At 41.8% G+C, this 14858-nt stretch overlaps 1 protein-coding gene across 3 annotated transcripts in view; it reads left to right on the top strand.

The window, feature by feature from the left end:
• Positions 1 to 3873: 3873 nt before the first annotated feature.
• RGS17 (regulator of G protein signaling 17) overlaps positions 3874 to 14858 on the top strand; it is an 85325-nt gene continuing 74340 nt past the window's right edge. The window contains exon 1 of one of the 3 annotated variants that reach the window (XM_024747891.1): positions 3874 to 4020. The gene's annotated coding sequence lies outside the window, so the exon portion shown is untranslated. Of the gene's footprint in view, positions 4106 to 14858 lie in introns of all 3 variants that reach the window. The other 2 variants (XM_024747889.1, XM_024747890.1) reach the window with 2 other exon arrangements.

Raw genomic sequence — 14858 nt, 5'->3', positions numbered from 1 at the left:
TAATGATGACAAATACCCTTAATTATGAGTAAATGTGCTATAAATATTATGATGCTCTGTGTTTTTCCAGTATCTCGTCTGCACATACTTTGTCTTCAAATCTTCTGTCTGCCTCCTATAGCAAAATCTGCTGCTGCATCCAGATTCTCTCTACTTGAAAAACACATTCGTAATATCATGGAAATATTCATGATCAAATGCTGCTTTTCATATCTACCGCACAGCTGTTTAGTGATGAGCTCTGAAATTCTGTATAAAGAGAAGAGAAGGCATCCCCATGGCCAAAATAAACTGAAATCCATTTCTGAGTCACTTATAATCATTTTATATAACATTTACGTTTTTTGCAAAAAACTTGAAGACATAATGCCAGGCTGTAGTAGACATTAATAAAGTTTATTGAGTTGAATTTTTGACCTATCCCTCATTTGATATCATTGGAACTCCAGATATTTCCTAAGACCCAGATATACACACGGAGGCTGCAAGTGAGGAAGGTCATTAAAGCAGTGGCTGGTTCCACCCATCTCTCTAATACTCAGAACATGTCGACGTGTCCAGTTCCTAGAGTGCTACCACTGAAGATTCTGGCTAATACACAAAGGATTACACAACAAGTTACAACTAGGAAAGAAAGTCACCAAGAGGTTACATTTGAATTCAGCAAGTAAATGAGTAGCAGAACAGCCAAGTTGTCATAGGTGCAAACAATTACCCCAACAGCCATTATTACAACGTAGGGAAGTTCACAGAAGTAAGATGTCTTTCTTATCAGGTATGTTTGTTTTAAAGTTGGTTCTAGGAACACTACTTTGGCATCTAGTTGAGATGTGTATCATTCCATGGAGCCGTCTTTGACAGGATGGGCAGGGGAAACAATATGGTCTACCTGCGCACTTCTGGGAACCAACAGATTCTGACAGGCAGTAGTGAGGTCCAAGAAGAAGTGTCAGGAAAAATAAAGAAAACTTTTTAAGTGTGTTATTTATTCATTCAGTCATGCATTCATTCACTAAATACTTACTGAGTATGCACGATGTGTCCAGTCCCATTCTGGGCATTAGAGATAAAACAATGAAAAATGTAGGGAACCCTCTTGAGAGACTCTATCATAGAGGGGGATGAGGAGATAATAAACAAGTAAACAAATGCAAGCTGATTCAGATAGTGAAAAATGTCTGGAAGAAAATAAAGCAAGGGGATCCAACAGAGAAGAACACTGGAGCAGATTACATTGGGTGGTTGGTTAGATAAGGCCTATCTGAGTAGGTGATATCTGAGCGGAGACCTGTGGGATATTTAGGAACCTACTATGGGGGATGGGGGGCGAGCAGAGGATTCCAGACAAAAAGAACAGCAAGTACTGTAAGTTAGACTTATTCAAGAAACACGCCGATGTGGATATAGAACACATAGACAGGGACAATATTAAATAGATACTTCTATGCTGTGCTAAGGATTAGGGTTTGTACTTAAAGTGCAATGAAATCTCATTGGGGAGTTTAAAGCTGAAGCATGACGTGATCTGGTTATGTTTTCAAAAGATCACACAGCTATTGCTTGGAGAACGTGTTGACAGAGGCTTAGACTAAGGTTATACCAATGGGAAGGGAGAAAAGTAGATGAATTGGGGCTACATTTTGGAGACAACATGACATGCTAATTAATTGGATGTATGGGTGAAAGAGACAAAGCAAGGATAACTTCTAAATTTTTGTCTGGAGTGACTGTGTGGAAACAGAAGAGAAATGGGTTTGGAGGGGTTAGATATTTGGAGTTCTGCTTTTGAGGTGCCTGTTAAACATAATAATACTATCTATCTTGTGGAGAAAACAAGAAATCTATGTGAAACATTTACCCCAGAACTTGGCACACAGTAATTGTTCAGTAAAAGCTATTATAATTATCTTCAAGTGAAGATGTAAAAGTAGTTGACATAAAAGAGCTCTGGAAGAGGTCAGGTGGAGATATAAATCTGGGAGTTATACAGAATTCAGTGATGCTCAAACCACTTTTTTTTTTTTTTTTTTTTTTTTTGCGGTACGCGGGCCTCTCACTGTTGTGGCCTCTCGCGTTGCGGAGCACAGGCTCCGAACGCGCAGGCTCAGCGACCATGGCTTATGGGCCCAGCCGCCCCGTGGCATGTGGGATCTTCCCGGACCGGGGCACAAACCCGTGTCCCCTGCGTCGGCAGGTGGATTCTCAACCACTGCGCCACCAGGGAAGCCCCTCAAACCATTTTTTTTTTTTTTTTTGCGGTACGCGGGCCTCTCACTGTTGTGGCCTCTCGGGGTGCGGAGCACAGGCTCCGGACGCGCAGGCTCAGCGGCCATGGCTCACGGGCCTAGCCGCTCCGCGGCATGGGGGATCTTCCCGCACCGGGGCACGAACCCGTGTCCCCTGCATCGACAGGGGGACTCTCAACCACTGCGCCACCAGGGAAGCCCCCTTAAACCATTTTTGATGAAGGACTTTTTTATTTTCAATGCACCGTGCGTGGACCAATACTTCTGTAAAATCCAACAAAAATGAGTTACTTTACAAATAAAATAAAACATACAAAGTCCAACTAGCTAATGTGCTTGGATGCCAAGGCAAAGCCAAACTGCTATAAAAGTTTCTAAGTCTTCCTCTCAATTTCTAAACATATCTCTCATTAGAGAGCAATAAAGAACAATTTGCAGACCAGCACAAGCCCGGGGAATACACTTTGAAGATCACTAGTACTCAGAAGCAGGGTGTAGCTAGAGAGGAAGGCCCTAGAGCAAGCAGAGACACAGTGCAGTCAAGTAGGGGTGGAGGTGGGGGAAGTCTAGGAGGGTGTTCAGTAAAGGAGCGTGAAATAATAACGCTGTTTGAATGCATAAGCACACAAGCATTGGGAAACCATATACATTTACAAGTAATCAGTTTTAAATAGGTATAAGAAAAAAAGCCTAATCATTCCTGCCAGGAACTCTATTCTCTTCCCACAGATGCCACATCTGAAGAGAAAGACACCCGCTTCCCTAATTCACGCTCACAGACACTTCAATCTAATCATCGGAGATGCAATCTAGCGCTGAGGATGCATTAAGCATCCAAAGCTCCTTCACTACCAAGCTGGGCTCCGCTTGGGAGCAGCACAATTATCAGACCTGATCGCTACGGAGCTGTCCGCGAAGGATGCTTCAGGCCCCAAGCATCAACATCTCTGTTAGTAAGTCACTACTCTTGCCCTGTCATCAGCATCTCTCACTCAAAACTCTGGCTCCAGGGGTCCTGACGTCTGAGACAGAACATATGCCCCAGACCCGAGAGCATCTGTGATCATTCTTAGGGAGAAGGGTCAGATTCTGGCTGAGGACTTCAATAAAGTAAAGAACCCTTGTTAAAGTCGAGTCTTCTGGTAAGCAACATTTGCTTAACTTCCTACTTCTTTGAACCCTCACGCAGGGACTGCCTCCACTGGGACCCCGCCGCTGCACCTGTTTTGTTCCTTAAAGACAAGATTCGGGTTTCAAACATTCGCCTGAAGCGCAGGGTAAAATAACGCGGGCTGCGGGTGAACGTGAAGTTGAATGAGCCTGGGCGCGAGAGCCTCTCTCATCAAGGGAGGTTCCCAGGTCTCCAAGGTGCCCGCGAAGCGGCGGACCCCCGGCGCCGGAGCCCGGAGCTGCAACCGAGCCCCTCCGCGCCGTGGGCGCCGAGCCGAGGCGAGCGCGCGTGGGCCTGGCGGCCAGGGAGGGGCGGAGGCGCGCCGTGACTCAAGCGGTCGCACCCCCAGGGAAGAAGCGGCACCTCTGGCCGAGCCGGGCGAGGGGCTGCGCCCGCCCGCGGGGCGCATGCGCGCTGCCGAGAGGCTCCCGCTCCCTCCTCCCCCTCCCCCACCACTCCCTCCTAGTCTCTCTTCCCTTCTCCTCGCCAGCGGGGAGCTGAAGTTGGGCGGATGGCAGCAAACCGGCTCCGCTAGAGGACCGAGCAGCTCAGCCTCGCGCCCCCGGACCCATCGGTGCACTGCCCACACCTCCAGGCGACTGGGTAAGATGTTGCCTCTGATACCGAGCGGTGCTAAGTAAATGACATCAAAATGTCTGCTCTGCACCGATGGATGAATCTTTTAAAGGTGTGTGGGGGGGTGCGGAGGTGAAGGAAAGAGGGGGCGGAGAGTGCAACTGCCTGTGCCCGGGCGGGGCAGTCAGCCGGCGCGGGGGTCTCGGCGCTGCCCGCGGCGCCGCGGGAGGAAGCCCGGGCCGCGCCGCTGGTTTGGGAAGTTGGATCCCGCGTTGCAGCCTCTGCGCGGTCCGCTCGTCGCCCTCCGGCTGCTGCGGACCAGCTGGGCGAGTGTCCTGCCGGCCCAGGGAACCTTCAGTCGGGTCCCCGGCGGAGAGCTGGGCGCCTTGGGGATCCGGCAGCGAGGGCCGGGGGCGGCGGGAGACCCCGCGGGGCGCGAGGACCTGCCGATTGGGGTGGCTGTTTGTTAGAAAACCGAATGTGAAATTAACAGTGTCCAATCGACCGATCACCTCGGGGTGCTATTTTCTCTTGCTTCACCTTTGGGAAAATGCAGGTGGTGAAGGTGTGAGCCAAAGGGGGTGCAAAAAATGCATACCTTGAGCATCGATAAAATATCGGAGGTGTGTGGGTAGGGGGCGGGGGCCTCTTTTGTTCTTTCCCCTCCTTCTGGTCGGAGGGAAGGGAGTTCTAGTGTGCACGGCTTGAGGTAGGTTTCACAGCCTTCGAGAGGGCGAGGAGGTGGAACGCCTGCCAACCCCCTAGCCGCTGCCCGGGTGGGTGTATCCGAGGCTCTCTTGCTAGAGGTGATGATGATTCTTTTCATTATCGATAGAATTACAGTTTAACAGCGGCTTACCCGCCAGCCTTCCTCCTCTCCCTCTTCTCGTGCTGCGGCAGAGGCTGGGTGCAGACACTCGGCCGTTTCCTCTACTCCCTACCTCCCTTTCTCTGTGAAAAATGTCGGAGGACTTGAGGATGGCGGAGAGACAGAGCTGGCCTCGGCAGCCGCGGAGGGGAGATGCTCCTGGCGAGCGGGAGGCTGCTGGCAGGGCGTCCCGGGCAGCCCGCGCAGCCTCAGGAGTCGCTGGGCTCCTGGAGACAGAGCAAGGGTCGCCCGGCCAAAAAGATGCCAGCCGTGCGGGGACCCGCCCTGCGCCCCGGGGCACCCACTCACCTGGGACAATCTCGGTCGCTCCTGGCTCCTGGCATAGTAGTTTTCCTAACCACTCTGACCCTTCGATAAACGTTTCCTTACTTAAAAGAGTCACTTGAAGGTTTGTCTAGAGAACTTTGCAATCTTCCCACAGTTGTTTCTTTTTCTTTTTAAAAATCGTTTTACAGCCAGACTATTTCCATCATGGGGTGGCTATCACAAACAATAGAGAGAAATCTTGTAGTTGGATTCCCATTTAGCATAAGCGTTTCTGAGACTGCCATCTGCATTTCCGGCGTTCATACATACTGGTTTTCCTGGTGATGAACCCTCTGAAAATCATTTAATTGGAGAAATGAGAAACAATTTTCACCCCTGTAATGAAAAATAATGTTTTTCTCTCGGTTTCATAGCTGCTAGCCATTATGTGTGTTTAATACTTTTGAAAGCTGTGGAACACTTTGGGTAAATTGTATTTGTTTCTAAAATCCTTTGTGGCAACAATAGCAGGTATCTATGAAATATACACTTTGCACTGATATCTAATGAAAAGGTGGTTTGTACTCATAAATTCAAATGAATGAGCAGTTTGACCTCCTCCAGTTAAGTTACTATTATTAAGCTGTTTCTTCTGTTAACAAGAGCTAAAACAGTAATTAGCACACTCATGGGAGAGGAGACTTATTCACTATTTTAATAATCTTAAAAACTATATTTAAAGACATCATGGTAGGGTAGTTTATTTACAATTTTTAGAAATGAGAAAACAAGTGTTTATCACTACAAAGGATTAGATGGTATCATTTATTAAATAAGATGAATCGCCATGGCAATGGCACCTGATCTCAGAGCCGTGGGCACTCATCCTTCCTCCTGAATTTGTAGTCTGAAAGATTAAGAGAACCACCTAATTTACAGAACAAACAACATAAGGTGTCTGTTGTGGCAGATTCTACCCTTTTTGCTCTGGTTCCTCAACTACTCCTTGGTGTTCAGTGGCCACAGAAGGGGATTAACAAGGAGGTTAATTTGCTCTTCCTGTTCATTAATAAGGCATCCATTTTCCTGCTCACATAGATATCTCTCTGCTTTTAGGGATCTTCCTACAGGGTCCTAATTTATTTGAACTCATAATGTTGAAAGTCTAAGTCATTATCATTTCTATGGACTTCGTATAATTTTTAATAATAATAATTTTTAAAAAAAACCAAAACATTCCTTAACATTTCTTACCACTAGGGCTAGGAGCTTTGAAGAAAAGGAGACATGTACGTATCCTCACCCACATGACATTATTATAACAGCCAAATCTAAAACTAAATTGATAAAAATTCTGGTTGACTCACAGACTAAAAAGCAAGAAAGCATTTACCTGTTAACTTACAGTTGTAGAGATAGTGGCCTTCCTAGTAGAAGCCCATTTGCTGCAAGGCATGGGCTTTTCTGGAAAAGTGAAAGGTGGACGTGGATAAGGAAATGTGGAGCGAAGATGGACGGGAACCCATCCAACGGCATTTCTGCTGAGAAGCTTTTTTCTGATAGTGCATCTCTGCTAACTTAACAAGGAAAATATTGCACCACCCAGCAGGGCAAATGCAAGGACCACTGTATACCCAGTGGAGGAGAATAATCCTATGTGATGTTAGAAAGCATTTTATTTCATCTGATTACTACAGGTAGAGTGTAAGCATGAATTCATTGTAGAGGCTTAAAACTGTATGACATTTCCAGGGGGTGTCCTGGATCCTCGGAAATATTATACGTTTTTATGGAAGGCTTAAAGAAATAAAAGTGTCCTTAGATGTAAGTAGCTAGGTCGTTGCTTTTTGTTTGTTTGTTTGTTTGTTTGTTTTTGCGGTACGCGGACCTCTCACTGTTGTGGCCTCTCCCGTTGCAGAGGACAGGATCCGGACTCTCCGGCTCAGCGGCCATGGTTCACGGGCCCAGCTGCTCCACAGGCATGTGGGATCTTCCCGGGCCGGGGCATGAACCCGTGTCCCCTGCATCGGCAGGTGGACTCTCAACCACTGCGCCACCAGGGAAGCCCTGCCAGGACGTTTGATATTAGATTGATAGATACTCTCAGCCTCACTATCTCTTCCCATCTCCACTTACCCCCCAAAGACTTCCCTAATATCCAAAGAAATTCCTTTATACTGTTATTCCTGCTGTGGTGCCGATACCTAGCACAATATCTGGCAAAAGGCAAGTGTTAAATAAGAACTTATTCAATTAATAAATTTTGCAGAACTGACATGGTTCACAGAAAACTTCCAAGATTTTTACATTTTTTTTTAGAAGCGTGATCATACTCATTACCAAATATACTACATCTTTGGAGGAAACCATTTTTAGAATTGTCACTTTGTGAATATGCATGTTTTTCCTATAATATTTCTATTGTTGATCTGTTTCCAGACAAAGTTTAAATTACCTGTGGGCAGGCATGGACATGATGAACATGAGCTTTGGGTCAAGTTGACCTTAGCTTTTGTCCTGGCTCCTCCATTGAATAGCTCTGTCGCCATGGTCAAGTTACTTACCAGCTCTGAGCCTCAGTTTCTTCAGATATAACAGCAGGGATAGAGACCCATTTCCTAAGATGTTTGCAAGCATAAATGTGGTGCAATGTGTATAAAGTGCTGAACATGGGCCTCGTGTGTTTCCCAATATCTAAAGAACCGCTATTGAACATATGGGGAAATTTACCACAGGTTCGTTTCCTATGAATAAGTGGGACATTTTTTAAAGAATTAGAATCATATTGTAGAGCTTCATACTTGCTTTTTTAAACAATTGACATTACTTTGTTGACGTTTCCCAAGAAATTGGAATTGGTATTTTTAATATAATTTAGTGACTGCAAAAGAATTCACCTTATAGCTGTCAATTTATTTGGCTATTCTTTCTTTTTTGAATGTTGACATTATTTACAATATTTCACTGTTTTAACTGATGTGCATGCTAAGGTGTAGGCTTTGTCTGCATATCTATGGCATTTTTTCCTTTAGGCTTGCTACTTAGAACATCTAGTTCTCACCAACAAAATATCATTTTTTAAAAACTCTTTGCTGGGCTTCCCTGGTGGCACAGTGGTTGAGAGTCCGCCTGCTGATGCAGGGGACACGGGTTCGTGCCCCGGTCCGAGAAGATCCCACATGTCGCGGAGCGGCTGGGCCCGTGAGCCATGGCCGCTGAGCCTGCGCGTCCGGAGCCTGTGCTCCGCAACGGGAGAGGCCACAACAGTGAGAGGCCCGCGTACCGCAAAAAAAAAGAACAAAAAAACCAAAAAAACCTCTTTGCTAAATCTAAATGCCAATGGACAGATGAATGGATAAAGAAGATATGATACATATATGTAATGGAATATTACTCAGCCATAAAAAGAAATGAAATTGGGTCATTGGTAGAGATGTGGACGGACCTAGAGTCTGTCATGCAGCGTGAAGTAAGTCAGAAAGAGAAAAACAAATATCGTATATTAACACATGTATGTGGAATGTAGAAAGATGAACCTATTTGCAGGGAAGGAATAGATACGCAGACATAGAGAACAGACATGTGGACATGGGTGGGGGGGAAGGGGAGTGTGGGATGAATTGGGAGATTAGGTTTGACATAAATACACTACCATGTGTAAAATAGATAGCTAGTGGGAACCTGCAGTATAACACAGGGAGCTCAGCTCCGTGCTCTGCGATGACCTAGATGGGTGGGATGGGGGGGAAGGGAGGGAGGTCCAAGAGGGAGGGGATATAGGTATACATATAGCTGATTCACTTCATTGTACGGCAGAAACTAACCCAACATTGTAAAGCAATTATATGCCAATAAAAAATAAATAAAAATTTAAAAATTGTGCTAACTTGATAGATGAAAATGATTTTTCAAATTTTTAATTCCTTGGTTACTAAGAATGCTGATAACTTTTTTGACACGCTTATAGCCATTTTTTTTTTTGTCTCAAAGATCGCTTGTTCAAGTCTTCTGCCCATTTTCCCATTGTATTCTGAATGATTTTATTATTTGAGTGCGAATGTTAATATTAAAAGACAAGGCAAAAGCAAAGAAAGGAAATGCTTAGTGACAAAGAAGACACGCGGCAAAGACTACAGAGATCTTTGTGGTTGAACGACTCTAGCTCAAATGGAGTGGCACAAACATTACCAAAGGCTGGAGATGGATCAGCCACAGCATTAGGGCTGCTATGTTGTCCATAACATACTGCCACCTGCCACCATGCTGGGGCCTTCCAAAGTGCACAGTTCCTTTTACTAGTTGAAGTCTGTCATTTTTCTGTTTGGCTACTATGCACACACACTCACACCTTACTAACAAGAAGCATGTACATCACATGACAAGCTCTCAGATTTTCATTGATTATTTCTGCCAGTTTTGAGTTTTCCTGAGATAAATGAGATTGAAAGGAAATATGGGAGTAGATGGAGGTCCTCTAGACCATTAATTGAAGTTTCTCATCAGAATGAAATCAATTAAGCTTCATTATAAGGCCATGTCATATTAGAATCCTGTCATCTCATTTTTAAACTGGAGGTGAAATTTAAATATTTAAAAGTTGAGACTAATCTAGTACCTTAATGAGTTCTGTATCTGTAGTGTTTCACACGATTCAGTGCTCTGATAAGTTCCCGGTTTTGAATTTTTAAATTCTGTGGCTGTTGACAAATTTGGTTTCAGAAGCTTAAATATTTAGCTTGGAAAATCTATAAAGTCCCTTAGATGTTAAACTACCTAGAAAGTGTAAAATTTTATAATTTTTGCTGGTTCCAGTTTATCAAATATAGTAAAGCCTCAGTAATTCAGAATCAGCGAACCTGGAATCTATAATGAACAGGAGGCCCCTGTAGGAGGAGCAGTGAGCTCTGGTGGAACAGAAAAGCTCGTTTCAAATAGGACTGGATTTGAGTTCTTGCTCTACTGTTTTCTAGATATGCAGGCTTTTTCATTGAATTATATAAATGCTTTATACTTGAAATTCTAGAATGAGTAATAAACATCTAAAATCTCTCTGAATTCCTTAAACTTTGTATTTTTCAAAAAAAATCTCTGTGTCAGTAAATATAACTTTATTATAAACAATGAATGTGGTTCACAAAGCAAATATTTACTTCCTTGGATTAGGTCACAGCCTTTTCACAGCACTTCTGATTGGCTATTGAAATACAAAGGTTTTAATTCAAGAGCCATGGCATTAAAAGAAAACAGACACAACCCAGGGGAAATTATGACATAAATGAAACGAGCAGGTAAGTGTTTATTTCATTTCTTTAATTATCTCGGGTCTTCCCAATGGCATCGTGAGTTAAATCCAGTGAGAACCTTTTGTGAAAGTTGACAACACTGTCTGTATCTCTAGTATCAATAAACGGTAGGGGCTTGTTTTTTTGGTGTATTATGACAGGCTATCTAGAGATTTTAGGAGTCCATTTTGTTTCTAGGAAAACTACCCCATGTCTCCACCCTGTTTCCCTCAACACTTCTACTTTTTTCAGGCTTCAATTAATCAAAATCAACAAATATTTGAAAGTCTGCTATAAGAAAAGTGGCAACTTACGCGATTTAATTTAGAGGGTGTGAAAAAGCATATGGAAAATTGCCCTTGAAAAAAAGAGACATTAGAAGCAGCTTATGCAATTTGGTAGAAAGAGTGCAAATTTTGGATTCAAATAACCAGAGATTTGGCCTTAACTTTGTTGAGCCTTAGTGTCATTATCTGTAAATTAAAGACCAATTGTACATACCTTAAAAATGTTGAGGGAGTAAGTGAAATTATGTCCATAATTTGTCATGTATTGACAACCACTATGCAACTGTTATATACTGTACTAGAATTAAATAATGAAAAACAAACCCAAGAATAATTAAAATAATAAATAAAATAATTAAAATTAACCCAAGAAACATCGTGTAGATAAGTGCTTGAAGGAATTTTCATTTCTTACCAGTATTTGTCTTAACTAATGGGTCCTTATTAATGTTGAGGCTGCTCTCCGTGTGTCTGCTGTGTAATTCTTTCCTGACCAACTTGTTTAACCAACCTGTTAAGTGAACACTCATTCATTCATAAAATTCTTGAGCACCTACTACCTGCCAGGCTCTGCAATATGATTTTGGATGCAGAAAAATGATAAACATGGCCCCTTTCCACAAGTTCACATAGAAGCTTCTTCGACTTAGTATTATTTTGCTTTCATCGGGTGAGCACTGGTCATTCTAAGTTTACAAGTCGTAACTAGATACGACATGGAAGTAATGAGCAAGGATCTCCTTCGGATTTAGGAATTTTAGGCCCGTTGACCTCAAAGTGTAGAAATATCTGCTCCTTCTACACTGGAGGTCAGTGAGCCTAAAAGCTGCTAAGCAGAGGCTCAGATAAGGGGAAGGGAGAACAGGAAGTGGCTCTGCTGGTGGATGATTTACCATCCACCACCATGTCCAAACAACAGAAGACTCGAGGCTCAGCCCTCCCCAACTCCCAATTCTCCCTCATTAAAGTGAACAAGTTGTCTGCATATATGTGCACTGTGCCTTTTTCCCCTTCACTTAAAGGCTACCCTGGGTAATCATCATCATATAATTTCAGGTATGCTAAAATGTTGGGTGAGGGTGTGAGCAAAGGGAGATAGCGAAAGTGATAGCCCCACCCTTCCTAAGGATCTGCATTTCCCATACAATAAAAATATTATAATTTTTTTATCCCGATATTATTGCAGTTCTTTCATTGATAACAATCTTTTTGTAATATAGTAAGTTGACCAGAAATCCAGAATAATCTTTTCAGATATGAAAAGAAAAACCACATTTGATTTTGAAGAAAACCATCTTCAGCACCTACTTGTTGAAATCACTAGAGTGATCTCGAAATCCAGCAACTGGATTTATCCTGATCTAGGATGATTTGATGCCATTTATAAAGTCAAAGTAAAGACTTCAAGTCCTTCCTAGCAAAATGTTGTGAACATACAGTTAAATTGCCTGTATATGGTGATGAAAGATATTGACATTATGAATGAATTAACTTGAAAGTAAGCTAAACCCTCATTTCAGCCACCAAATTTAACTCACTAATCATTAAACCTTTAATTAGGCTGTCAATAAGTAACTATATGTGCTAATTTGGGGTTTCAACCTATTTCTTTCTCAATTTATTTCACTCAGCACCACCATACAGCATTTTGCTGGTGACCTATGAGTTTAGCATGGTCAAGACTCACTAGATAAAAGCACAGGAAAAATGAATATCTTTTACTCCTGTGTGAATTGAAATATAAAATTTTTCCTTCCCTACTGTTTGGGTGGAATGTAACATTTCACTCCCCCATTTGTCTCTTACAGTGTTACTAGCAGCAGCAGTAGTAATAGTAGTAGAGATATTTCTACAGAGATAAATTGAAGAGGCAGGAATATAAACTCTTTTTTTTTTTTTTTTATATAAACTCTTTTTGTACATCAAACACTTTACAGAAAAATAGGTGTTTATGTTATTTTATTTAATTTTTGGGATAGTCACACAATTTTGTGCCTGAAATTTAAAACATATCAAGAACTCAAATGTTAAATCTGTCAGGGCAAAACACGAAAACAAAAAAAACCCTGCTGTTTTATTTCATTCTGCTAGTCAAGAATAAACTGGCCTACTGTTCCTATACTAATTCACTTGCTTCTCAGAATAATCCTATGAAGTAGGTTCTGTCATGTTGCTCTGTCCCTCTTCATTTTATAAACAAGGAAACTGAAGCAAAGAAAAGTTAAATAACTTGCCCAGAATTAGTCGCTATTAAGTGGCAGCCTGTGTCTTTAACTTCATTTCTGCAGATTCTAAGACTTGATCCTCAAGACCAGGGGTTGGCAAATCACAGCCAATGGGCAAACATCTGGCCCACTGCCTATTTTTGTTAATAAAGTTTTATTGGAACACACACACACACACACACACACACACAAGAATAAACTGGCCTGATTGTCATATCTCTGCTAGTTTATGAGTAAATGATGTTGGCAATTTTGATTCAAGCTATTAGAGCCCATGTTTTCTTCATCAGCTCATGTCCAGTAATCTGAATTTTTGCTGTTGAAGAAATATTTCAGACTAAATTACTTTTAGTAAATCCAGTGTTTAATGACCCACCTGTATTTATATAAATGATGGATTTAGTTGAAGGATATATTTATGTATAATTTTTAATGCTGAAAACCAAGGGCTAGAGAAATCCTTGTATACTGGAATTGTTGCCAAAATTTAATATTTTGAAAAGACGTTTTATGTGTCAATGTTTGAGAATATGGGTGTGTTTTCCCTTTTTGTTTATGGGTTGAGAGCAGGAAATAACTGACCTGATGCCTGTGCAATCATAGCCAAGCGCTGGGGAGGGGATGATACATACTTGAGAATCCAAGAGGAGACACCAGTGATGTAAGAAAGAAAATCAAGTAAAAAGCAGGAAGGCTGGACTCAGAAAACGAGACTATTAGCTAAAAACTTATTACATCTTAATGTATAATATCATTCAGTCATTATTATGTAACTCTGCTGTATTATGTAACCACCTCCAGTTTCATAAATTCGTGTGACTTAATCTTAAGATGGTAATTTTTTCCATTAATTCAGTAATTTCATTGACTGAACATCTGAGTAATACAAGTGGTGTTTCGTGAGGTAGAATTTCATTAAATAAATGTTAATTCCAGGAAGGAAAAAATGTACAGCACTTTTCTTGACCTGACTTAGGTTATGTTGAATAGTTACAAAATTCTTGTAGGTGATACCCCAATTCAACCACATTGATAAAAAGATCTGCTCCAAATTTTCTATTTAATGTAACTACTCCTAAATCCATCTTATATAAAATTAAATTTATTTTTGTGACATAAAGGGATCTTTACACTTTGCTTTATAATACCAGCAATGAATAAATGCACATGTGAAGCTTTGTTTTATTGAGCCGTGGGCAGTACAATGACTTAATGTCTAAACTATTTATTAAGACTTCGGGGGAGTGACAAGTGTGCTTGAAGGAGATTATTTTTAAGGACATGTGGATTTATGGCTTAGTAGGAACACTGAAAATACTTATTTAGTGAAGCTGCTTATTATAGCCAAAATCAGCGTTGGCACTGAGTGTACTGGCCTCTGACCACTAGCCCCAGGAAAGTCCCAGTCTGGTTAGATCTCAGGAAAAAAGAAGGAGGTCATGTGCTTGAAAGTAGAGCTCACAATCTAAAACGTTAAATTATGAACAGGCAGAAATGATGGAAAGAGAGAGTAGTTTTTTGGTGCACCTATAAATATGCCTGCGCGGGTCTGATTTTCAAAGTGTTTGCGTTCAATTCACAACTTGCCTTCATGTTCAGCTACTTATTCCTTTCACCCTTTTTGTTTCCTGCCTCCTTATTCACAATTAATGCAACTAACTAGAGCCTTACTCCGGAATTGGGAATAGTATAATTAAATAAATCATAGCCAAGCTAAAGGAAACTAAAGACTTGTTGAAGAAAGAAAATATGTATGTAAATTGGGATTACTGTTATATTCTAGGAGTGAAATAAAATGCTGTGAGGAACTTTAGATACATTTTAAATGGCCAGACCAGGATCTGGCAAAAGTTTTTTTGAGGTGGTAATATCTTCTCAAACTATTGAAAGTCGGAAAATTTTTTAAACATCTTTATTGAAGTATAATTGCTTTACA

Source organism: Neophocaena asiaeorientalis, unplaced genomic scaffold (genome assembly GCF_003031525.2).
Source record: "Neophocaena asiaeorientalis asiaeorientalis breed wild unplaced genomic scaffold, Neophocaena_asiaeorientalis_V1.1 scaffold123, whole genome shotgun sequence".
Classification (NCBI taxonomy): domain Eukaryota; kingdom Metazoa; phylum Chordata; class Mammalia; order Artiodactyla; family Phocoenidae; genus Neophocaena; species Neophocaena asiaeorientalis.
The sequence above is the reverse complement of the archived record's forward strand: the minus strand, read 5'-3'. Positions and strand labels throughout refer to the sequence as shown.